The following is a 24,686-nucleotide window of genomic DNA, read 5'->3' as shown; positions in this document are numbered from 1 at the left end:
CTCCTGGAATACGTCCGTAGTCCCAAATTAAATATGCAGCGCAAACAATAGAGATAACAACTATAACACGACAGAAACCTCGTACATCACCACAACGAATACAGAAACAACAATGACAGAAATGCAAAGTACGACGAGCAAATCAACTCAAGAATTTAAATTACAAGAACGGTAGAACTCATTCATAAGGAATAACCATAGTAAAGAACGCTAGGCACAAGGAGAACAGCTTAACAAGGGAAAACAAAATAAAAATATAGCAACGATTCCACAATATTAAAGTCAACAATAAGAAGCCAACACGAGTCAAATAGTTCCAAATAATGGCAAGTCAACTAAGATATAGGCTATCTAAACTCCTTTTGAGGTTGAGCAATTACGAGGAATAGTCAACAATTCAAGTAAAGATAAGCAGCGGAAGATAATCATAACTCCAATTAAGACTAAAGAATTATAGGATGAGAAAATAATGATTTCAATTAAAGATAAGCAGTTATGAAAAATATAGCACGATGATAGAAGAGGTAAAATCTTTGGTTAAGTCGAATAAGGATCAAATAGACAATAAGAGTGAATCCTAAAGCAATTATCTCTAATCAAAGCGTATAGAGGTGAAACTAGCAAATAGGAATTCAAATGTATCCAAAACAACATCATACACGGTGAATATAAGGACATAAGAACCTTAAAAGTCTAAATTTCCACAAATAAGTCCGAGCACGCACTCGTCACCTTGCGTACACAGACTACAATCAACATAAATGACTCAAATCCTAAGGGGTAGTTTCCCACACAAGGTTAGGAAATATACTTACCTCGAGTCAAGCTCAATCAATCAGTAAGAATGCCCTTTCCACGAATATACGTCTCTGAATGACCCAAATCTAGCCAAAAGCAATTACATATCATAATTACAACAATAATAGACTTATCTAATTAACGAAATCAACATTTTAATGAAAATTTCAAAATTAACTCAAAATCGCCCGTGGAGCCCACTTCTCGGAATCGGGTCAAAGTCATAAAATACGAAAGCTCATTCACTCACGAGTCTAACCATATCAAATTTACTAAAATTCGACACGAAAAACTCGATCAAAACCCCAAACTTCGGCCTAAGAACCTTTTCTCACCTTTTCACCCCAAATCCGAATTTAAACGATGAATTCGAGCATAGATTAGTGGAATATAACCATAAGGGAGTTAAGAATAATTACCCAAACACTTCCTCCGAAAATATCTCCAAATTTTGCCTTCTACCGAGCTCTCAATCAAATTTGTGAAGTGAACTTCAAACCCTCGAATCTGCCCCTTTTCAGCCTAGTTATTCCACATCTGCGGACCTTGGGTCGCACCTGCTACGCCGCACCTGCAGAATTTCCTTCGCAGGTGTGGAAACGACTTTAGAGGGCTGGGTCTGCTTCTGCGAAAAAAGGGTCGCACCTGCGAGTGCGCGCCTGCGGACTATTGTCCGCTTCTGCGATCTCCTCTGCGCCTGCGTGTCCTTTAGTGCATCTGCGGGCATCGCAGATGCGACATTTCCCTTCGCACCTGCGACCCCTGACCACACATCCCAAATCTGCTTTTGCGCTTGCCTCTCCGCACGTTCAATTACGCACCTGCGGTCTCTCCCCCGCAGGTGTGAAAATGACAGATGCCTGAAGACTTCAGCAGCAACACAAATCCAACTTTTGATCTGGTAAGCACTCGAAACTCACCCGAGCCCCCCGGGACCTCAACTAAACATACCAACCAATCCTAAAACACCATACAAACTTAGTCGAGCCCTCAAATCACATCAACTAACGCTAAAATCATAAATCACCTTCCAATTCAAATTTAAAAAACTTGAAACTTTAAATTCCTACAACCGATGCCGAAATCTATCAAACCATTTCCGAATGACCTCAAATTTTGCACACAAGTCACAAATGATACTACGAACCTACAGCCACTTTCAAAAATCCATTCTGAGCTCGATATCAAAATTTTCACTATCGGCCGAAATCGCCAAAAATCTAGCTTTCGCCAATTCAAGCCTAAATCTACTACAGACCTCCAAAACACATTCCGGACCCACTTCTAAGTTGAAAATCACTCAACGGAGCTAACAGAGTCGACAGAATTTTATTCCGGATTCGTCTTTACACAGTTCCGACTACGGTGCAAATTCTAAGACTTAAGCTCTCATTTAGGGACACTTCGAATCACCCGATAATTGAATTCAACCATGCACACAAGTCAAGGCACATAATACGAAGCTGCTCAATGCCTTACACCACCGAACGGGATTTAAATTCTTAAAATGACCGGCCGTGTCGTTACATCTAGTATGCTCCCATAAATGATCTAAGTGCAAAATAAGCATCTTTGCCCTTAATATTTTTGTGCCGAGCTAAAAATTGCTCAAATCAGTGATTTTCATCTACTACCATTTCTACCGTTGGAGGTGGACATTCCCAATCATCTTGAATTGGTGCATTAAGATCACGTTCATCCTCTATTATCATGTTGTGCAGTATAATACATGTAGTTATTTTCAATTTTCATGTATTTCCAATTTTAATATATTTTCATTTAATGTATTTTTAATTTTCACTTTTTAATTTTAGCAACATCTAATATTTTATATTTGCTCCATTCATTTTTTGAGATAAATATATATATATTTTTTACAATTATAACTTATAATAAAATTAACGTACAATTTTACATAAAAATAATAAATGCACGAAAATTAATTTATCAAAATTATACACCAAAGTTAAGATGTAAAATTAATATTATAAAGATATTACATAAACATAATTATGTATATATAAAGAGATAAATTAAAAGAGTTAAATAATAAAAATAATAATAAAATAAAGATGAATAGTAATGATGGAGATGAATAGTGTCACTCCATATTTGAGGTGACACTATTCATCCCCTATTTTCGGGGCAAAAATGGGGGAGCATTGGAGCCCCATTATGGCAAAAAATGCCCCATTACGGAGAAATGGGGAGGGTTGGAGATGCCCTTATGTGGTATTTTTCGCTTTCCAGGATTTAAACTATGTGAACTTTGACTATCATTTTAAGATATATTTTTCATCAAATTGACATAAACAAAATTGCAAGTTAAGCATTTTCTATACAGATTTTAAATATCTAAATTTTATTTTTAAAATAGTAATTAAGTTAATCTAATTCAATTTAACATTAAAGAATAGTTAAATTGACTCTCAATAAGCAAGAAGTATCGCATAAATTGAGATGAAGGGAGTAATTTTAATTTTCATAGTTACATGGGGTATATTCTAAAGGTGACTTATCATATTAGTACCCTATCCTAAAATTGTTTCTATTGTAAATCTGAACTTTTAAATCAATAACGGGATGTCTAGAATAAATATGAAATACTCCCAAACTCCCATAAAAAAACCCTGGAACAATGGGTGGGGACGTGGGGTACTTCAGAAAATATCTTAGTAAGAGCTATTTTCAGTTTGGAATATATAATTATAACAACTTAGCAAGGAACTTACATTTTCTATTTTCGGTATGGTTACTTTTAATATATTTCCAAAAATAGAAAACGTAAAATTTACTTGACCCATGCATCATGTAGCTCAACAATTTTAGATCAATTAAATTATTTAGTTATTATGTTAATATACACTTTAAAATTAAACTAAAAATATTTAATTGAAATTGGCAATGTATATTTTTTAATAATTTGGAAAATAAGGAAATAAAAAATTGAAAATGATGTTGAGCCTTTCTGTTACGCTTTTCCCCCTCATTTCTTCTCAAATCTTTAGATATTGATCTTGTCTCCTTATGAAAAAAGAAAAATCTTATCGCTTGACTTTTTGAAGTTCGAGGAATTGCGGTGCGATTTCTTCCGACATCTTCAAGTTCTTCTCGAACAAGTTAAAATTATAGCATGATAATGCCGCATTGCCTATTTAGCAGCTTTAGGTGTCGTTTAGCCGTGAAACAAGTTATTTCGGAATTAGTTATCCCGTGATGAGTTGTTAATCCACTCTCTTATATGAATAAAAATAATACACTATAATCCTGGGATAATTAATCCTATGATAAGTTATGCCGCGATTTTATCCCAACCAAACGTGGAATAAACTCATCTCAAATTTAATTTCGAGATTAACTATCCCTTATCTCTTATACCAAACGAGCCCTTAGTGAAAGTACAAGGGGGGTGAACTGTAAAAAAATCTTTTTAGTTGACTAACTTTGCTCATAGTTGACTATCATGATTCTGTAGACAGTGGTTAGTATATCAAATAAAAGTAAAGGCACGTCAAAAGAGATAAAGACTTTTATATTGATCCGTAAATCGGTGTGGCACCAACATCTAGTTCCCTTGGATCACAAGGGTTCTCTTAGATCTTCAATGGCAGTTACAATGAGAGTAGTTTTCTTACATTTACCACCAACGAGTTACAACTAATTTCTTGACACAGTCTTTTAATAGCTTTCTTATTCTCTATCTTTTGATACACTAGTAAGCTTAGGAATATAGTGTTTAGTAAAAAGTAGAAAGACTGAAACTTGGATGAATGTTGCGTAGCTTTCCTCGTTCTTCCTCTTCTTCTTCTTTAATAGTGCTTGATGAGGTTGCTTGCTCTTCTTCCGAGATTCTGGAAAATCATTTATGATGTGATTTTCCTTTTGAGCTAGAGTTTTCTAAGAGTATGACCCAAAGGTGGCCTCTTGAATCTTTAGTACGAAGTATAGCCAGATTCATCCTCGATAGACTGAGTCTCTTTTAATCTTCCCCATTATTGAGCTTGAGACTGTAACGACCCCAACCGGTCATTTTAAACTTTAGAACTCTGTTCCCCTAAATAAAACTCTTTGTATGTGCTTTCATTAATTTATGACTTGCGGGGATGGTGGGTTCGGGATTTGGAAGTGTTCGGGTTGAAATCGGAATACTTGGTTCCTTAAGTTGGCCTTAAAATGCTAAGTTTGACTTCGGTCAATATTTTTAGAAAATGACACCGGAAAAGCATTTTGATGATTCCAACAGCTCCGTATCGTGATTTTGAACTTAGGAGCGTGTTCAGAATTTTATTTGGAAGTTCGTAGTTAAATTAAGCTTGAAATGGCTAAAATAGGAATTTAAGTTTGAAAGTTTGACCGGGGAGTTGACTTTTTGATATCGGACTCGGAAACCAGTTCTGAAAATTTTCATAGCTCCATTATGTCATTTATGACTTGTGTGCAAAATTTGAGATCAATCGGACTTGATTTGATAGGTTTCGACATCGAATATAAAAGTTGGAAATTTTAAGTTTCATTAAGCTTGAATTGGAGCATGATTCGTGGTTTTAGCGTCGTTTTATGTGATTTGAGGTTTCAAATAAGTTCGTATGATATTTTAGGACTTGATGGTATATTTGGTTGAGGTCCCGAGGGTCTCGGGTTAGTTTCGGATGATTAACGGATCAAAAGTTGGACTTAAAACAGCTGCTGCAATTTTTCTTTTCTGCTGAAAATTCAGGGCTTAAATCGAAGTCATTGTTGAGCCCAGGATCGAGGCCCAAGATCGAGGCCATGATCGAGGGTCAAGATCGAAGGCTCATGATCGAGGGTCATGATGGAAGGCCCATGCTCGAGGGTCATGATTGAAGGCAGGGCTCGAGGGTCACGATCGAAGGTCCAGGCTCGAGGGCCATGATCGAAGCCACGATCGAGGCCGAGGATCGAGGCCATGACCGAGGCTGGACCGAGGGCTGCCTGGGCAGAACTATAAAGGAGGGGACTTCGTCCCATTCTCTATTTTTGACAAATTGGAGCTTGAGCTGAGGCGAATTTTAATAGATTTTCAAGGAAAGACATTGGGGGTAAGTGATTCTAACTCGGATTTGGTCAATATACATGACTATATCATTATTTTCACCATTTAATTAGTGTTTTGAGATTGAAATTTTGGAAAATTTTAGAAATCTCATAGAAACGAATTTTTGAGATTTCGGAGTCGGATTTGAGTGAAAATGGTATGGTTGGACTCGTAATTGAATGGGTTATCGGATTTTATAACTTTTCCAGATTCCGAGATGTGGGCCTCACATATGAATTTTTAAATAATTTTGGATTTTTATTAAAAATGTAGTATTTTCATATGAAATTGATTCTATAATTTTTGGTGACTGTATCGAATTATTTTTGGTTAGATTCGAGCCATTCAGAGTTGGATAATCGAGGAAAGAGTTTACTAGTAGATTAAATTGGAGCAAGACGAGGTAAGTCTCTTGTCTAATCTTGTGAGGGAGAAATTACCTCATAGGTGATTAAATTAAGAATTGTTACTAATTGTGGGGGCTATGTATGCACGAGGTGATGAGAGTCCGTACGTAGCTACTATCTATGCTAAGTCCGGGTAGTTTAGGACTCAAAGCATTAATTATGTGTGTAAATTATATTCTTTATTTAATTAAATTATTTGAAATATATTGTAAATTATTCGGGAAAGCTAGTAAAAGAAGGGAATTTCATATACTTAATTTTCTGTTTGAATTAATTAATTATTAAAAGGAATTATTCATCCTCTCGAATTAATCTTATAATAAATACACTCTCATTCCGGAGGTACATAAGAAAATGTCTTCCTTTCTTGTGGAGCGGGCCGAACGCCTCGGCGGTATAGACGCATCTATGGATCACGTCGTACGTCCCTCGACAGTGTACACGACACTCTGAAAATAGGCCGCACGACCTCGGCAGAAATCATGTCTAATAATAATAATAATTACACGATACTTTGATGTTTTAATGACAGCTTGTGAATTTAATTAATAGATTGAAATTTGTTGCATTTGAAGGAATTTAATTATTTCTGTTGGTTAAATGAGAATTATCGTAAATTCTATGAATCATGTTGATTTAAATATTCTATTTTTATTTCAATTATTATTATTGACCCCTTAGTGAGTGTCAAAGTCGACCTCTCGTCTCTACCTCTTTGAGATTAGGCTTGATACTTGCTGGGTACACGTTGCTTACGTACTCATGCTATACTTGCTGTATTTTTTGTGCAGGATCTCAGACAGGCACTTGTGGATGACCTATTATCGCACACTCACATTATCTAGAGGCGTAGTAGTGAACTGTCTTTCTGAGTCGTTCTGCAGCTACCAGTGCCTCTTCTTGTATTTGCACTCTGTCTATTTTATTTCAGACAATATTTAGAGTTTTGTATAACTTACTAGATGCTCATACACTTGTGATACCAGGTCATGGCACACACACTGGTAGAATTTAGATTTGTATTATTTTTCTTGGACTTAAATTAATCAGTACCTTTTCTACTTTCATTAGTATTGCTAGAAAAAAGAATAAATTATCTAGAAATTATTAAAGAATGATTGATATATGTTTAATTTATTAATTTGGCTTGCCTAGCTGTAGTGTTGGGCACCATCACGACTTTTAGGTGAAATTGGGTCGTGATAGAGACTTCCACTAATTTTGTGCTTTTGATTGATTCTCTTTTCTTCTTTGCTTTCCTGAGAATCTTCCATTTGTTTAGCCGATTCCTTTTTCCTTTTTGTATGCATGTGATAGATTTGAATGAGGTAGCCATTGGACTCCAATTGTTTCTTTCGCCTCTGGTGCACTTTCCTTCTTTTGCTTTGGTTGTTAGTCTTGTGCACATTGTAGATTCATTAGTATAGTCTTTTAGTTTTAGCCATCATTAAAATCTAGAACCTAACAATCTCTCCTTTTGTTGATGACAATAAACAAAAAGAGTTCGAGGGATCTAGGGACATTTCCCTTTTAATGTTGTAGTCCTAGTCCTTCTCCCTTTGTCTTTGTATTCCTTGCTCCCCCTATTTTTGTACTCTTTTTCTTCTCCCCCTTTGACATCAATCCAAAAGAGCAAGAAAAGATATACAAGCAATAACAGGTAAAGATATACAAGCAATAACCAAAAGATAAACTAGCAGGCGGTGCATAGTTATATACAACTGAACAGTAAAAGTTAAGCACAAGTTGGCATAGTTAACTATATGCCCGATCAAGCGCAACCAAAATAAAGTTTTAATGCAGCAAAAAAAGGTAATTGTTTAGACATCCCAGACAATCAATTTCTCCCAAGAAAATATTTCATAGTGTTGATCACTTGGGTGCCGAAGCTGTCATAAGAAGCATCTATCTCCTTGTGACTTTGCTCAATTTCTCAGTAATATCATGCATAGCTCTGATTCCCTACCTCTTTTTGGTCCGAAGATTTATCCTTAATCTGGTCACATCTTCTCCAGTTTCCTTTGTCACATCCTTGATTTTATCCACCCGTTCCTGTATAGATATCTACAATATTTTGATGCATAAGCAGCAGGTGCTCCGAGGAGGAGGGATGGATGACTTCAGACTTAATTCCTCCAGTGCTTTGATGAGGTGTAGACTTTGGGGATTTATCTTTCTTAACCCAAGCTCCTTCCACTAGAGTGTATCCCATCATAGAAAATGTAGTTTTGTCATAGGTGCTGGATATAATCTTAGGGGAAAAGGGAGATAAGTCCACTTTCATAACTTGCAAAATGTGAGAGATTAGTAGACCATAGAGCAAACTATTAGCAAAGAGGATACATCCCTAATACTCTCAAGCATGTATTGGCGTATCCAGGCAAACCAATTAATAGCTTTTTCATTCGCAAGACATTATAGAACAAACACATCTCTAATAGACAATGTGCTGAGAGATCCAGTATGAGGTAAGAGGATAGTAGCAATAATATGGGATAGCACACGATGCTCAAACGTCAGCTTTTTTGGACCTATATCAGGGGGTTTTCAGATAGAGCACTTTTTGCTTTTTTAAAATGCACATCAAAGTCATCATGCCACAAATGTTATACAAAGAAACTAGACCCAAGAAACTTAGTTGCAAAATCCTTTTCAAACTAATAAGAGTCAAGAATGATGCGAGTTCCCAGAACCATAGATTTCAAATCATCCTTGTCATTCACAAGCAGGTTTGCATAAAATATACGCACAAGTTCTTCATAAACAGTGTTATCAACAATGGCAAATAAAGAGAGAAGTTTTTGAGTTTTAAACACGGAGATAACATCACAGTGAGAATTTTTCATAGATTTCAAACTTACAGAGCGTCCATAAGCAATCGACTTCCTTTTGTAGGCAACAAATTTGGATTTCTCCTCGGGACCGTAGAAATTCATCTTGTCCTCAAGTCCAAATTCTACACTTTTAGTTTTTCCCTTCTTCTATGACGATTGTTTGAGATTTGGTCCATTGGACATTTTTCATCCCTCTTTTGAGTAATGAGGATTTCCTTATGTGACTCATCTTCAAATTGTTGATAGTTTAAGCCCTCCGATAACTTGATGTCTGCGGATCATCAGCTTGAGGGGTTTTTCTAAAACGATGACTTCTTTGAGGCATAGAGGAAGATGGAAAGGATTTGATTTTGGCCATGAGAGAAAAATACGGTTCTTGTTGTGAGAAAGTGATATGAACGAAAAGAGGTGTTAAAAGAGGGATAAAGTGGTGATGAAGGGTTGCCTCGGCTCTGGAGAGACGTGTGAAGGGCAACTGAAAAGTTTCCTTCTAAAGACGTTTTGTCAATCATACAATTAATGCACAGAGTAATCATATTAATTAGGGATATTTTTGGAGGAAATTTCGAAAACATTTTAAAGCATTCTTTTGAAATAAGTAAGAAACTAAAGAAGTTACATGGGATTTAAACAAATGCTTATTTTATCATGAAGGAAGCAAAATTTTTTCTCAAGCAAAGGTTTTGTAAAAATATCCGCAAGCTGATTTTGAGTATTAACAAATTCTAACACAATATCACCTTTTGCAATATGATCACAGATAAAATGATGCTTGATTTTAATGTGTTTAGCTCTAGAATGATGCACAAAATTTTTAGAAATACAAATAGCACCAATGTTATCACACATAATTGGAACAGAATTGAGATGCAAATCATAGTCTAAAAGTTGGTGCATAATCCACAGAACTTGTGTGCAGCAGTTGCCTACAGCCAGATATTCCGCTTCAGTGGTAGACAAGGCAACACAACTTTATTTCTTGTTGTGCCAAGAAATAAGAGATTTTTCAAGCAATTAACATGTTTCACTTGTGCTTTTTCTGTCAATTTTATCTCCTGTAAAATTTGCATCCGAAAACCCTTTAAGATCAAAGATATTTAAGCTTTCATACCATAGTCCATAGTTGACTGTCCCTATCAGATATCTGATAATTCATTTAACCGTAGTTAAATGAGATTTTTTGGGAGCTGACTGATACCTTGCACACTTACAAACACTAAATATGATATCAGGTCGACTTGTAGTAAGATAGAGTAGAGATCCAATCATACCTCGATACATTGTTTTATCAATACTATTACCGTTTCTATCTTCATCAAGGATGGTTGATGGACTCATGGGAGTCCCTGTAGCTTTAGCATTGGACATGCCAAATTTCGTTATGAGCTTTTTTGTGTACTTAGTTTAATAAATATTCCTTTTTGGGATTGCTTGATTTGTAGACCAAGGAAGAATGTTAATTCTCCCATCATGCTCATCTCAAATTTCCCTTTCATGATATTTGAAAAATCCTTGCATAATTCTTGAGTTAGTGCTTCCAAAGATAATATCATGAATGTAAATTTGTATAATTAAATTACCTATGTTTGAGCGCTTAATGAAGAGAGTAGTGTCAATATTACTTCGATCAAACCCATATTTGGCTAGAAATGAACTTAGCCTTTCATAACTTGTTGTACGAGCTTGCTTGAGCCCATATAGAGCTTTGGACAGATTGTAGACATGATTTGGAAGAGATTTATTTATAAAGCCTGGGGGTTACTTAACGTACACTTCCTCAGAGATGAATCTATTTAAGAAAGCACTTTTCACATCCATCTGAAACAACCTGAAGCACTTGTGAGCAACATAGGTTAATAGTATACGAATTGATTCTAACCTGGCAACTGGAGCGAAAGTTTTCTCTTAGTCAATTCTCTCTTGTTGCGAGTATCCTTGAGCGACCAGCCCACCTTTATTTCGTACCACTTGGTCGGATTCGTTTAGCTTGTTACCTCTTATTGCATTATATAGAAGGTTCTTGGCTTTGGCATTCACCTGCACCACATCAGATTGTTCGTCAGTATAATCATCTAGCTCAATGGTTCAGAAGATACCTGGCCTTCAGTAGTTTTGTCCTTCTTTGATGGTGGCATGGGAAGATCTCCTTTTTTTTTTATTACACGCCATACTTTGATATCATATGACTTTGAATATGTTTCCATGCACACTTTTCAATGAAAGAAATGTTGTCCATTGAAGTAAGGTGGTCTAACTTCTGAAGTTCCTTCTTGAAATAGTACTCCAACAATAGTGTTTGATCCAATGATCTTTACTTACTTTGATGTTAAGCAAATATTTTTTTTTTGTGTGAGACTTGCTCTGATACTAATTGAAAGTACAAGAGGGGGGAGGGGATGAAGTGTAAAAAATCTTTTTAGTCGACTAACTTTGCTCGTAGTTGACTATCGTGATTCTGCAGACAATGGTTAGTATACCAAATAAAAGTAAAGGAACGTAGTGAATATAAACAAGAGAGACAGAGGTTTTCCAGTTCCCTTGGGTCACAAGGGTTCTCTTAGATCTTCAATGGCAGTTACAATGAGAGTGGTTTTCTTACGTTTACCACTGACGAGTTACAACTGATTTCTTGACACAATCTTTCAATAACTTTCTTTTTCTCTCTATCTTTTGATGAACTAGTAAGCCTAGGAATACAATGTTTAGTAAGAAGTAGAAAGACTGCAAACTTTATGAAAGCTGTGTAGTCTTCCTCGTTCTTCCTCTTCTTCTTTAATAGTGCTTGATGAGGTTGCTTACTCTTCTTCCGAGATTCTGAAAAATCATTTATGATGTGATTTTCCTTTTGAGGTAGAGTTTTCTAAGAGTATGACCCAAAGGTAGCCTCTTGAATCTGTAGTGCGAAGTATAGCCAGATTCATCCTTGATAGATGGAGTCTCTTTTAATCTTCCTGATCATTGAGTTTGAAACTTCCATTGATTTTGCGCCTTTGATTGATTCCCTTACCTTCTTTGCTTTTATGAGAATCTTCCGTTAGTTTAGCCGATTCCCTTTTCCTTTTTGTATGCATGTGATATGCATGTGATAGATTTGAATGAGGTAGCCACTGGACTCCAAGTGTTTCTTTCGTCTCTGGTGCACTTTCCTTCTTTTCCTTTGATTGGTAGTCTTGTGCACATTGTAGATTCATTAGTGTAGTCTTTTTGTTTTAGTCATCATCAAATTCAGAACCTCACACTTAGTACAATTGGACAAGTATCACTAGGCTTTTAAAGAAAACAAGGGGAAAAAACATATTCAATTGTTCTTTTACGAGAGATTGACTTCTTTCTTCATAGTAACAGGAGTAATATATACTTGCACGGAGGTAGAATTTAGAATTTAAATTTGATAAATTTAATTTTTAAAGTTTTGCAGCTAAATCATTGGACTTATGAAATCATGAGTTCAAAATTTAACATTTATTAATATTTTAATAATTTTTCGCATGTAAATTCATATATATATATACACACCACACACTCTCTCTAATTGAAAATGATGGGTTTCATTGAACAAATGAAGGGTGAAGCTACAGTTACGTTTACGAGTTCGGCAGAGTTCATTATTTATTATGTATTTGTCCTAAAAATATTCACTTAATATGTATAAATAATTTATTTAGAACCTATTAACCTATCTTTTCTATAATTTAGGATCGATATACTTAAAATCCTAGCTCTGAAAGCATGGAGCATCCACCTCTAATGCATTGAAGTATATGAGGAAGTATATGAGGAAGAACAATGTCGTATTTTTCATTGTAAAGTCGTGTTAATATGTTTAGGCAGGGGCGTATCCGGCTTTATGGTATCAGGTTCACCTGAATCCAGTTTTTTACGCGGAGCATAATTTATGTGTAGAAATTTATTAAGATTACAACAAATAGTAGATATGAACTCATAACTTTAAAATCTAATGGGTTCAATGCAAAAATAATTAGAGATTGAACCCATAGAGTTTAAATCCTAGATCCGTCTATGTGTTTAGGTGTGTAGAAGAATTAAGTAAATTCGGTGTAATCCTTAGGGAAACATACTTTTCTTTTGGTACCTAATAAACAATTTTTCCGCAACAATATTGTAAATATCGTAAGCTAAAAATTTACTCCGTAGTAAGTTATTAGTTATATCACAAAATACTAAAGTGCCTATAGCTATAATTAAGTTTGATAGTTCTAGAGATGGACACACAATATACCGTTTCTTCCGACATTCATATCCTTTTTATTTTTGTTTTCTTCCTTTTTTTTATTTTGTTGTAAAAGATAAAATAATCATCATAAGGTATGCTGTTAATCAACTACTAAACCTTTCATTAAAAATGATAAAGCTAAACTTATCTTCCTTGGCAGCCTCAGTAGCATGATTCATTCGATCATTTTATAATAATTAACTCAATGATCATATGTCTTTTGAGTCCTATGACATTTGTCACTTTAAACCTTCTTCTTTTTCCTAATTGTTTTTTAAGTTAATTTTCTGATTATACCTCTCCCTCATATAATATCCAGAAACGTACTACTCTTCCTTTTAATTGTACTTTTACGTAATTTTTATGGCTATCGTTTTTACTTTATACTGCTATATTATAATATATTACGTCGTTAGTTTAATTTAGTCATTTTCAAAATAGTTACGAAGGTATAGAGATATTTTCCTAAAATATTGAATTTCTATTTAGTTTTTTTATTTTGGGAAAACAGCATCTCATACAAACGGTACTATTTATATATGAGGTTTGAATTTATACCATTGAGATTTTCTCTTTCCAGTTATACTAGTATTTGTACCCGTACGATGTGCGGATAATATTGTGATCCTGCTAAACTTTATAAATTAAAAAATATTATATGATTAACTATTGGCAGAAACTTAAATATTATAATTTCATATATGGTCGATGATACAAACAAACAAAAATATAATACGATTCAAAAATAAATAATATTATATTAAATAATAATTAATAAAAATATATTTAGTAATATCTTAATTAAAATTATAAAAAATATATATTCTATTATTATCTCAACTGAAGTACTTCTTACAACATCAACTTATATCAACCTAAAGTTACACAATTTATTATATTAACTATTTTAATGTTGAAAGACAAACTAATATATACATACTTGATGATTTATTGGCAACCAATCGTATTCTCACTTTTGAGATTTATCATATATAAAATAATTAGATCAGAATTTGCTCAACAATTTTAATGCCAATACAATTTTAACTATACAATTAAAGTAAGTTTGCTTTTATAGATAATGCCCTTAACAGTGCACTAAAAACATATTAATGGGATGCGCTATAGAAAAAACTTTTTTATTTTGGTTGGAAAGATAACTTGCATTAATTAAAACATATGCGTATAGAGGTGTTGATGCCTAGGCACCATATTACAAAGTAAAGTAGTACTAGAGGTAGCAACTAATTCAGAAGTTCTATTACAAATGGGTCGTGGAGGTTGTTCTACCAAACTAGGGTCCAAAAAAAGATTTCTTTCCACGGACGCAGCTTCCGATTACTGGACAAAAAGGGTACTTGTAACCATGTTTGCTGCCTCATTCCATGCTGTTGAAGGGACTGTTCTTTGTGTAGTTAGTCCTTGCTTATCTGCATGTAGTCGCTGTGAAACAAAAAGTGGTGGTGCTTCAAAAACTGTGGTAGCAGCTGAACTATCCATTTGGCTGCCATATTTTGCTAGTTGATCTGCAACACTATTTTATTCTCTGTATGTATGAAGAACTGATGGATCATGGAGTAGCTGGAGGAGGTGCCTGCAATCAGATAGTATGTTAGTGTATAACAGATGTTCTTTTGCCAATAAAGTGATTACCTCCTTAGCGTCTAGTTCGACTTCGATTGGCATTAGTTGAAGTTGTACAGCTATTATAAGCCCTTGAAGTAATGCTTGTAACTCAGCTGTTAGGCTATTAGAAGTAGGGATTGAATCCCGTTATCCAGTCACCGCAGCTTTTACGAATGACACCCCCAATTCCCATGGAGTTAGTGTTAAATGGGTGAGCTCCGCCTGTGTTAAGTTTGTAGAAATTCGGTTTTGGTGGAATCCAGCTTAATGCAATGTGGATTTTGGTGGCCGTTTTACATTTCGACGCTGCCAAGTATGAAACTCGATAGCTTGATGCAACGTAAAGTTTGGTATTAGGGCACTGTAGAAAAATATGGGTAGTGGTTTCCTGTACTGTATGAAAAAATTGGCAAACGTTACTTGGGATTATGCCAATGGAGTGAAGGAAGTGTTGTGTTGGTAGTCTATTGTGTTGTAGTATCCACATAAAATTTTTCACTTTTGGAGGTATTGGAAGTTTCCGAATCCAGTTCCAATTGTGAGAAGTTGAACGATTTAAAGTGTTGACTGGGGAAAGCTTTTGTTGATTAGCTTGGGCTATGGCACGATACATGAAGTTGACTGAAAAATGGCCCGTAGGAGTTATGCCCCAATTTGTGGATCTCTTTTTTAAATCAAGGGAAATTGGCAGTACTTGGTCATTTGACCTTAAATTTGGCACAAAATGACCCAACTCCCATTTTATTGCCAGCTTTAGTCATATTCTTCTACTGTTGGTAATTGTTTCCACTGCAAATGAGTCGCTTCTATACAAACCTAATTTTTGCTCTTTCCTTTTCATTTTCTTTTGTTTATTATGTGTATGTGTAGTTTTTAGGAGTTGATTATAGTTTAATTAAAGGGGACTAAAGGATTGGGCTAAGTGGTGTTGTTAGCGGGGAAGTGCACAGTTAGCCACTAATTAGAGATATCTTTACTCTTTAACACTGTTTAAAATGTATTTACTCTTTAGCCGGTGCTTAATAATTTTTTACCCGCCCGGACAAAAATACCCTTGTGCTAGACATGGGTGATGTGTAAATATTAAAGACATGGTGTCCTTAACTTCATGAATGTTGTGTAAATATTAAGGACAAAGTGTCCTGTATTTGCACATTTCGTTGTTAAACTTTAGGACATCATGTCCTTAACTTCATATGTACAGTGTAAATGTTAAGAACATGGCGTCCTTAACTTCATGTGTAGAGTGTAAATGTTAAGGACATAATGTCCTTAACTTGTATTTGCACATTCTGTTGTTAAACTTTAAGATCTCATGTCCTTAACTTCATATGTGCAGTGTAAATGTTAAGGACATGGTGTCCTTAACTTCATGTGTGCAGTGTAAATGTTAAGGACATAATGTCCTTAACTTTATGAGTATTGTGTAAATATTAAGGACATGGTGTCCTTAACTTTATGAATATTGTGTAAATATTAAGGACAAAGTATCCTGTATTTGTACTTTTCGTTGTTAAACTTTAGGACATCATATCCTTAACTTCATATGTGCAATGTAAATATTGAGGACATGGCATCCTTAACTTCATGTGTGCAGTGTACATGTTAAGGACACCATGTCCTTAATATTCACATCACTCATGAAGAAAGGGGAAAAGCTTCTTTTTGTATTAATTGTAATAGAGTAGTGACTATTGTTTTCTCAGTATTAAAATACCGGATAAAAACTAAATACCATATTAAAAGTGGCTATCCCACACCATTTCTACATTGTTAGCCAAATTTGGCCCCAAATTAGTGGCCCAAACGCGTCAAACCCGATCCATTTGTGGGTCTTGATAAGCATGGGAACAAAACGACGTTGTTTTGTTTAGTTGGGTGAGATTCAATCTCGTTCGTTCATTTCATTGCTTGAAATTTGACCCCATTTCCCCTTATTCTTTTCTCCTCCCTCTCTCTTCACACTCTCTCTTCTCTCTACCCCTCTCCGTCCACCGCCCACCGCCCACCTTAGCTGGCCGGAAATCGCCACCACCGGTCGGATGCCATCCAAACACCACAAATTTTGCATCAACGTGCTCTCCTCACTCTCCTATTCCCTATTCTACACCCCAAAACCTTCAAAACCCTCTCCAAATCCGTAGATGTAGCCTAGAACGAAACCCTAGACGCCGCTCACCATCCCCAAACTCCAAATTTTTTACACCCCGCTCTCCTCTTACTCTCCTCTACCCGATTTCATGACACAACATCACCAATCTCACCCCCAAAAAGCCGCAACACCACCGGCCAGCCACCCCCACTGCCGCGACCACCACAGCCCCACCACTAAACCTCTATTTTAGCCTAATTACGAGCCAAGAACACTCGTTTCCTTTTGGTATAACACTGAGCTCATTGAATTTGGTGTCTACCGAAATGAAACAAGTGTTCCATGGTCGGCCAGCCGCTACTCGAGGTTCACGACATCGTCTCTTTGCTCTAATAAATGTCAAATTCCTTTGTTGGGTAAAATCCTAATCCCTTGTTCATCGGTTTTATCTTCTTCTTTGTTGACTGATTTTTAGACTTTTAGTTTAGTTTAAGTTCTTTTTTTCTTAATTAGTGATTAGTCGTCTTTTGGTGATTTTAGAATTCTGTTGATGTTCATTCGTTTAGGCCATTGCTTCAATCCTTTCCCTCTTTTTCATAACTTCTGCTTTTCCCCAATTGAGTTTAGGTTTAGTTTGATTTCCAGTTTTTAATTAATTGTTAGTTTGTGTTAGATTCATTGACAATCGTCGATGATTAGTCGTTGTTCAATACTTTTCGAATCATGTATTAGTTTGTTTAGTCGTTTAGTCGATCATTATTTTTTCGTTTAGTAATCAGTTATATTAATCACTTCGATGTGAATACATGTTTGTTGGCCTTAATGTTTGTTATGTCTCCGGACTTCAACTAAAATTTTGAAGTTCCGCACTATAACTGAAATCTCAAATCCGTCAATTCTAGCTTCTTTAATTTCTGATTTTGATAGTTCATAGGCTTAAAATTTAGGTTCTGATAATCAACGATTCAGTTTGCTTATGTTAGTATATTTGGAGTTCGGCCATGATGTTTAGTCACTCTTTAGGCTTGAATCACGTATTGGATTGCAGTTTCGAGTTTGTCTTTCCTATTGTCATGTTTTAGTTTGAGTTAATAGTTTCTGTGTTTAAAGATTTAGTGTTAATCCTAATTAACTAGATTAAGTTTGAGGTAGTTGTTTAGTATAGGTAGTTATATGTTTGAGTCTTGTTGATTCCTACTAGTTAACTCTTAACCGATCTTGTTCGAATTACTAGTTGTTTGAACTAGATTGAATCTGGTTTCTCTTTGTGGACTAGATAGCTTTAAATTTGGTTTGAGGGATTAAGAGGAAAGGGAAAGAAAAGGGGGTACTTGAGTGTAGGGCCTTTGTTTGGTTACTTTTACTGTTGAGGACTATTTTGGAGTATAATACTCCAAAAGGATGTCCAGATTTGGTGAGGAAAAACTGTTGATTGGACAAATTTTTAGCTAAACAAAATTTGTCCCAAGAGTCCCTCTCTCCTATAAAGGAGGGTTCTTTCCACACACTCTTGGGGGCTTAGAATACACATCTCACTCACTGAAAAAAGAACATAACTTTGAGAGAAAAATTTCAGTTGAAGCTTCCTTTAGTAAGCTGAAATTGTGAGCTTCGTGAGTGTCCTTGGACTGCATAATCTTTCAGAAAAATAGAAGAGTCTTAGAGTTTGATTCTGAGTTCTTGAAAAATCACTGGTTTTACTAAGATTTCTGGGCTTCTTTAATACTGTTAATTTCACTGATGTTCCTATTGTTGTTTCTACTGTCTTTGCTACTGAAAATCTATTGTTGCACTACTGTATTTTATTATTCTGCAAATCAGGTAACTTTCAAATTTTTATATTGCAGATTCTTGATGAAAATAAAAAGGATTTGACCTTGGTTTGGCTGTTGAAACATGTTAGATTTGATTTCGTTTCAAGATGAATGTCATATTAGTGTTATTATTATCTAAATCTGTTAGAAGTTAGCTAAATTGTCAGTTCTTCTTTACATATGTGGTTGAAACTCTATTCTGCTAAGTCTATCTCGAACTGGGTAGTGTAAATTTTTCTTCGCATTTTTACTTTAGTAATTAAAGTTCATTTGTTAGTTCATGTTTCATGTTTGAGTTTAGGTTACATGGCCCTCTGTTTTGACTTCCTTATACAACTTATATGTTTGCATTTCTTCTTGTTAAGATTGGTAACAAAGTGTCAGTTATTATTAATTATTAAGATATAAAAGAAAGTTGCATGTTAGGGATACAAGTGTTAGATACAAAAATAAAGGGAATTGGGCTCCAAAATATCTACTATTTTGTTTCATTGGTCAAAAGTAGGCCATGAGTGGCTTTAATAATCACATACGTGCCTTTTCTTGCCTTGCTGTTTTAATCCAAAAACTGCTAGAAAGCTTTTAGGTCCATCTTCTATCATCAATAATTACTATATCTTAACCTGTTCCAAAATCTTCATGCTAAGTTAGTCGAATAACCTTCTCTTAAAGTTTAACTAACAATTTAATAATTTAGTCACTAATAATTTAATTTAAGCGTTAGGCAAATTTTAGGCACGAATATAGATAACTCTCTTAAATAATTCGCTTATACTAATTTCATCTTTTGATTAATAAACACAATAATAAGAATAAGGTTGTTAATTGGTTCAATATCAATAATAACCATATATTGTCTGACTACCAATATCAAAAATTATACTAGTGCTCTCTAAGACGAGACACTCAGGGGTCGTTTGATAGGATCAATGTATTAGGAAAAATATCAACTCTCTATATAACAGTCTAGTTTATTTCGATATTTTTTAGTTTTTATACTTAATATTTGTTATACACCTATAACAACATTTGGTGTTTAAATAATATTTTGGCTGTTATAGATAAAAATTATTCAAAAATTAATTATTTTTTCTTTTTTAATGCTACATATAAAAAATAAAAAAATTATTCAAATTTAAAATCACAAAAGATATACATATTTCACTAGTTAAATATTGAGAAAGCTAATACATTATTAATAAATTCTTAACTAAAAGTATAAAGATTTAAACTTTAATCCAGGCATTTTAAAGGTACCTAAAAAATAAAATTTTTCAAGATTGATGGAAGAAATTTGTAATTGTAGCTTGTTTCGTAGATTTCATTCTCTTACTAGCGATATAACGCTTAAAATGACGAAGATTCGTATCCAAATTTTTAGCAAAAGGTATCTAATAGTTTTCCCTTGAAGTCAATCTAAGAGCTTAACAGTTAAATTTTCTATCTAAATATTTTTTGAAATTTGTCCAATGGAAAAGATATCATGTGCACATCTTCAAATCTTATATCTTATGCAAGATAGAAATTTTGTTTAATGGAAAAGATTGTGTGCATATTTTTAGAATTATTTTTAGTAATCTTAACGATTCTATGGCTGTTATAGAGGGGTAATTTTACAAAGAGCGTTTTGCTATAAATATGGATGTTGCTATTATAGGTAAAAAGCCATTATAGAGAGGTAAAATATAACTTAAAAAATCAGTTCTAAGGAAAACTTAACTTTCATAGTGAATGGTTGTTATATAAGGATATTGTTATAGAGAAATGTGACTGTATATGTATTAGTTTTGGTATTATTAATTTTTTGTTTGATAGTATTTTTCAAATCATGTATGATTAATAAATACTTGTATTAGTTATACACCATATTCGGTACTATTCTTATACATAGCAAATCATGGCATTAACAATACCATAGTTTTTAATACCTGAATAAACATGTATAAAAACTGTCATTTCAAAACCTTTAATGCATCAAACCAAAGAGTCGATAAAAAATAATTACAGCATTACTAATACATCATATACAGTACTATTCTTATATACCTACCAACCGACCCCTCAGTGATCTTATAGTCAGTACGTGTAAGGTGGTACATGTGGATATAATCAGAAGTAGATCCGGATTTTGAACTTTAAATATTCGAGTTCATGATTTTAACATAGTACACATTTGATTTACTGAATTTGAAGATACTATTTATACTTTGTGAGTTTCTTAACAAATACAAGATCTGAGCCAAAGCTATTAGATTCGAATGCCATAATATATATGTAGCCTGGTTTTTGGTACTAAGTTAATGCAAAACTTGATCTCTTCCTCTGAAGGTTACCCTGATAATCCTCCAAAAACATATAGTAAAAACTAATTCACGACTGTAACAGTCTCTAAACTAGATATCTCAACTGTAGTGTTCTTACCAATAGCCAAAATCTAGAACAACCACTTTTCTGAAAGAAATTAAATCAACCTACCATCAAATGACTCTTCCCACTAATAGCAGAGAAAACTGTATAGGGTGAAATATGATATGACACGTGATTATCTAAAGGAAAGACACGTGAAACCTAAAATGGGGATGGCCGAACACTGAATGCAGTCATTCCGCTCGTCACTTGAAGGGATAACGTTCATAAAGGTGTATTAAATGTTCTGCACCCGATAGCATTAAATAAGGAATATTCTGCAGCATTAAGAGCGACGACCCATTACAGAGAATTTGGCATTTATGTTCAACGTTACATCTTCATCAATGACCCTCATAATTGACATTAAAGGAGGGCACGATCCTAGGACCTCCTTCTCTAGACACAACTATAAATAGTGAGCCCAGTTATCATTGTAAAGGACACGAATTTTCTGGCTAAACTTACATACATTCTATACAAAGCTTAATACAATCTTACTTTTCCGCCTTTTGATCTCATCATTGTTGTGGCCGGAAACCGTGTTCCCGAAACTGCCATTTCTGTTGTTTCATCTATATTTTAAGGCTAAGTATTGTACATTTCTTCAATTATTGCATTATTTCAGGATCACGTTAGTTCACTTGTCTAGAAACCACGTATAAATTTAATTGTACCGTTTTACGGGTAAATAATTTGGCGACCACCGTGAGGCCTAGACAGCCGTGCAATTGAATTGATCCTTACCTTTTTTACTAACGTGATTTGATTATTTTGTCTTAGAAAAAATCACAAAAACTGGCAGATAACATTGTTAACAAAACGCACAACCCTAAAATTCGAGGCGATCAACCTCATTTCGTGGATTCAATTAGTGACACCTGCAATGAGGGGAATGACGCCACACCGGTGCATGACAAGCAGAACCTTCGACAGGTTCGGGAGACAATTCCCGATGATGCTGATGAAGAGCATGTCATGGATACGGTGAGGGTCCTACAAGAGCAACATGCGATCATTCTATGCCATCTCATGCGACAGGATAAAGTTATGATGGGGCTGAAGCAGGCTCTATCGGGGGCTTCGAATAATGCAAATAGACGAGATCCAATTCCTCCCGGTGTTCCCGCAAACCAAACAACATAGAGAGTCGACAACAACACTCCCAGGGGTGAAGTTGGCTCTGATGGGGCTGGAGGGAACGGATCCGGTCTCAACAACAAGAATGAAACGTTCAATAATGAACTTTTACGGTTTATAAGAGAAGTAAACGCCTGCATGGACCAAATCCCAGGCGCGCCACTAGTATTAAAAGGCCCGAACTCGAAAAGGTATATTCAACTGTCGTACAAGTCGAGTGCGGCACCAGAACTAATCCTAAATCGGTTTAAAATGCCTGAAGTGCCAAAGTATGACGGGACTTCAGAACTAGGGGAGCATATTACCACCTACACAATGACAGTAAAAGAAAATGATTTAGCTCCTCACAAAATTGAATCTGTGTTGCTAAAGAAATTTGGAGAAACTCTCACGAGGGGAGCTCTAATGTGGTATTCATTATTACCTGAGCATTCTATAGATTCATTTGAGAGGCTCACAGATTCTTTCTTCAAGGCTCGTGCCGGGGCCAGAAAAGTACAAGCCCGGAAGGCCGACATATTCAGGATCGCACAGGGAGAATCCGAATTATTATGAGAGTTCGTTACCTGATTCCAGAAAGAAAGAATGTTTCTCCCGGTTGTCCTGGATGAATGGGCAGCTGAAGCATTCACCAAAGGATTGAATCCGAGAAGCTCAGACACTTCTTGGAAGCTGAAGGAGAGCCTGCTAGAGTATCATGCAACAAATTGGGCAGATGTACACAACCAGTGCGAGTCAAAGATAAGGATCGAAGATAACCAGGTCGGTTCTACATCATCGGCCAATGGTCGGGTGAAGAGCAGAGAAAAATCAAAGGACGACTACGACGCGGGCAAACAGATGTCGAGGGATCGGTTTTTGCCTTACGAGCGGACCGAAGGATGTGGCAGAAACTTTCGGGCGGCAAACAAGTTCACCATTGACAGAGGGACCGATCGTGGTCGAAACAATAGATCACTTCAGGATAAAGAGACGCCGGGGTCTCGAAATCCTTCTTACCCAAAATTATCAAAATATAACTTCAATGTCAGTATAGTGGAGTTGGTGTCAGCCATGAGAAACATTAAAGAGGCATGATTCCCGAGAACTATGAGATCCGATTCCAGCCAAAGGGATCCCAACTTATGGTGTGAATACCATGGGACGAACGTGTGATGACCCGATATGTCATTTTTAATTTTAATATTTATTTATGTATTCTGAGACCTTGAATAGCTCCATTCATCCTTCCTCGATTTGTGTGAGCAATCCGTATCTTTTTCCGAAAAATTTTATGTGAAAAACCAAAGAAAATATGAAAAATTACCTTTAAAACTCATTTGAGTTGACTTCGGTTAATGTTTTGAGCAAACAGATCCGGATTAGTGTTTTGACAGTTCCGGTGGGTCCGTATCGTGATTTGGGACTTCGGCGTATGCCCGAAATAAAATTTGGAAGTCCCTAGCTTGAATTATCGCTATTTGATGGAAACTAGAAATTTAAAGATTTAAAGAATTATTAAATTTAGCCATAATTGGATTTTGGTTGATACTACGTCCCAATTTGGATTTCGAAAGTTCGATCAACTTCTTAATATGTATTATGATCCGCGGGTATGGTTGAGTTTGGTTTTCGGAATATTTAGAATTTAATTAGAAGAACAATCCTTATTTTATAAAGCTTGAATTTCTAAAGTTTGACTTTTGAGTAAACGACTCCGGAATGGAATTTTGATAATGTTGATAGCTTCGTATGGTAATTTGGAGTTATGAGTGTGTCCGGATATTTATTTGGAAGTCCATAATTAATTTTGGTTTGAAATGGTGAAAGTTGAAAAATGGAAGATTTTTAGAAAGTTTGACCAGAAATTGACTTTATTGATATCGGGGTCGAAATTCGATTCCGAAAATTGGAACAACTCCATTATGTCATTTTTGACTGATATGCAAAATTTGAGGTTATTCCGGATTGATTTGATATGTTTCGGCACAAGTTATAGAATTTGGAAATTTCATAAACTCATACGTTTGATTCGAGGTGTGCTTCGTAGTTTAGGTATTGTTTGATGTGATTTGAGGCCTCGACTAAGTTTGTATCGTGTTTTAGGACTTGTTGCTATATTTGGTTAAGGTCTCGAGGGCCTCGGGTGTGTTTTGGGTGTTATCAGATCATTTTGGGCTACTTTGAATGCTGGTTTTCTGATGTCTCGTATTGTTCTTCGCGTTCGCAAGGTTCCTCTTGCATTCGCAAAGAAGAATTTGGCTTCTGGGATTTTGTTCTCCACGTTCGCGAAGAAGAAA

General features: G+C 35.2%; 1 long non-coding RNA gene across 1 annotated transcript; it reads left to right on the top strand.

The window, feature by feature from the left end:
- The first annotated feature begins 16,852 nt into the window (after positions 1-16,852).
- Positions 16,853-19,142, top strand: LOC104106201 (uncharacterized). The gene is made up of 2 exons (XR_688556.4): positions 16,853-17,463; positions 18,895-19,142. It is a non-coding gene; the product is annotated as an uncharacterized lncRNA (long non-coding RNA).
- Positions 19,143-24,686: the final 5,544 nt, after the last annotated feature.

Source organism: Nicotiana tomentosiformis, chromosome 9, assembly GCF_000390325.3.
Source record: "Nicotiana tomentosiformis chromosome 9, ASM39032v3, whole genome shotgun sequence".
Classification (NCBI taxonomy): Eukaryota; Viridiplantae; Streptophyta; class Magnoliopsida; order Solanales; family Solanaceae; genus Nicotiana; species Nicotiana tomentosiformis.
The sequence above is the reverse complement of the archived record's forward strand: the minus strand, read 5'-3'. Positions and strand labels throughout refer to the sequence as shown.